Raw genomic sequence first — 2,964 nt, 5'->3', positions numbered from 1 at the left:
GATAATGGTGCTAATTGATCTATGCTTAATAAACATTACATCCTATTTTTCATGTTGAGTAACTGCGACTTAGCAAGGACAATGTTTATATTGAAATCATACTTTTTTCCAGGTGAGAGAATGTGGTTTGCATTATTTAAAATGAACTTGTTCACTGTGTAAAATGATCAAATAAATCTCAATTTCAAAACAAAATTGGTAACGTTGTCATCTATCTTGAAATGTGATGTCTTCTTCTTTCAACCAGACGGGTATTATAACGAAAAGTCTGTTAATGATATTCGTATAAAGACACTTTAAATCGCAAGGTTTGTGAAGGTTTGTAGCTCAGGTTGAGGTTTAGGGTGTAGGTTTGCTCGCTGAGCTGTAGGTTTGAAATCCAGACGTTTCATTACCTGGCTAGGTAACATCATCAGTGGAGATCTCCAAGTGAAGCGAAGCTGTTGTCTCTTGCTTTCTATTTATATCTTTCTCCTGGATGGGGTTCCTGGGGTTTGTGGTGATGTCATTTCCGGTTTGTTTTCTGCGGGGTTGATAGATGGCTTTTTGATCTATGTGTTTGTTTATGGCGTTGTTGTTGGAGTGCCAGGCCTCTGGGAATTCTCTAGCATGTCTTTGCTTAGACTGTCCCAGGATCAATGTGTTGGCCAAGTCGAACCGGACTACCAAAAATCCATAAACCAGGAGCCCCCTCAGACCCATAGTCTCATTACCCAGAGCACCAAATTACAGACTGGATAAAGAACTACACTCAAGACTGAAGTACCTCATAGAAGATTCACAGCACTCCATCCACTCCACCCAGGAATTCCTAAAAATCATCAAAAACACCAAAGTCGAGGAAGGGGAAGCAATGGTCTCATTCGACATAATAGCACTGTTCACCTTCATCAACATCGACATGGCAAAGACATTTAACATCATCAACAACACTCTCACAGGCATAAAGTTCAACAAGGAAGAAGAAACCGACAACAAACTCGCATTCCTGAATGACACAGTAGAAAGAAAGGTCAACGGAGAACTACAAACCTGTGCATACAGAAAACCGACAAACACTGACCAAATACTTATATACACCAGCAACCATCCCATCACACACAAACGAAGCTGCGTCAGAACAGTATTCCAACGAGCCACCAGACACTGCAGCACAGACGAACTTCGGAAAACAGAGGAAAACCACCTTTACAATGTATTCGAGAAGAACAGATACTCAAAAAATACAGTCCACACATTCCTCAAGAACAAACCACGACAAGCAGACCAAACACAGCCAGAAACCATAACCACCTAACCATACATTTTAGAAGTTTCAGACATGACAGCCAGACTACTAAGACCCCTCAGAATCCGAGTAGCTCACAAACCCACTAACACTCTCAAAAAAAAACTAACAAACTTAAAAGAACCAGAACAATCCACAGACAAAACCAACGTCAACTACAAAATTCCATGCAAGGACAGTCACAACTACTACGTAAGACAACAGGAAGAAAGTTAGCCACCAGGATATACGAACACCAGCTAGTCAAAAAAAGACACGACCTTCTCTCCCTCGTAGCCCTGCACACGGATTAAAAATACCACCATTTCTACTGGGACAACACATCTATCCTGGGACAGGCTAATCAAAGACACGCCTAAGAATTCATAGAGGCCTGGCACTCCAACCACAACGCCATAAACAAACACATAGATCGAGATGCCATCTATCAACCCCTCAGAAAACGAACAGGAAATGACATCATCACAAACCCCAGGAACCCCATCGAGGAGAAAGATATAAAGAGAAAGCAGGAGACAACAGATTCTCTTCACTTGGAGGTCGCCACTGATGATGATGTTACCTAGCCAAGTAATGAAACGTCTGGATATCAAAGCTACAGCTGAGCAAGCAAACCTTCACCCTACATTTTAAATTATTTTTCATGTTTATGTTGCATGAATCTGCGGTCATTGATCCACAGTTTAGTTCAACTCCCTAAAGGTAACATGCAGATTTCTCCAGTTGTTCATAGTTCAATGTGATGCATCCAGTGTGTGCATAACGAGAGGGAGCTTGCTTCCCACATCTTGTGTTTATCTGTGCCTTATGTCCAGCATTCATCAATGGCGAGAGCTAGGGGCGAGGGCGAGACCAATGTGTCAGCCTTTCCGTGCCCATGCACGGCACCAACATTGCCAATTCTCCACTGTGCATTTACAGCCAGTCCTCAGTGCCCCTACACCCACGCCCTGCCCCTTTGAAGTATCGCCATCATTTTGTGCTGTCTCGCTGTGCTCTTGTCACCAGGATGAATTACTTCTTCTCAACCTCCTCCAGATTTCATCTGACAAAACATTCATTAAGAATCCCTTTGCATAAACATGCACTTCGCAGCTCTCGTTATTTGATTTTCCTGGATGTCTTACATACGAAAAAACGTTCACAGCAACTTGATTTGCAAATGGAAACCGCGCTCCCTTTCATTATCCCAATGCAACCGACATTTCAATACAGTTTAGTCATCAGGCTCAAACCATTCTTTGAAATTTTGTAATAGCGGAAATTGATGTAAACTGACTCTTAGCGTTCCAGTTTCAATACGACAGCTGTGATCATCTGAAAACAGCCCCACGAAAATGCCATTGATGACAGCGACGAGAGTGGGATTCGAACCCACGCGTGTAGAGCACAACGGATTAGCAATCCATCGCCTTAACCTCTCGGCCACCTCGTCACAGACTGTGGCGCAGCTATGACCTTATGAATAATTGAATTGGGTAAATTATGCAGAGCAGCAGATATTTCTCCCTGGTGTTGGTAAAATGATAAATAACATAGTACGGTTCCAAGACTATGGTCTGACCCCTGGGTTGTGGGGCAAGTGCACTCCCACTGTCACACAATGCACACAGTGATCTGAACAAAAATGAGGAAATGAATATGTAACAAGGTCTGTTGAATTCTGTGAAGATTTG

At 42.6% G+C, this 2,964-nt stretch overlaps 1 non-coding gene across 1 annotated transcript; it reads right to left on the bottom strand.

Moving 5' to 3' along the window:
- Positions 1-2,641: 2,641 nt before the first annotated feature.
- On the bottom strand, positions 2,642-2,723 carry trnas-gcu (transfer RNA serine (anticodon GCU)). Its single transcript has one exon. It is a non-coding gene; the product is annotated as a tRNA-Ser (tRNA).
- Between the last annotated feature and the right edge of the window lie 241 nt (positions 2,724-2,964).

Source organism: Chiloscyllium punctatum, chromosome 12 (assembly GCF_047496795.1).
Source record: "Chiloscyllium punctatum isolate Juve2018m chromosome 12, sChiPun1.3, whole genome shotgun sequence".
Taxonomy (NCBI): domain Eukaryota; kingdom Metazoa; phylum Chordata; class Chondrichthyes; order Orectolobiformes; family Hemiscylliidae; genus Chiloscyllium; species Chiloscyllium punctatum.
This window is presented reverse-complemented; position numbering and strand designations above follow the sequence as displayed.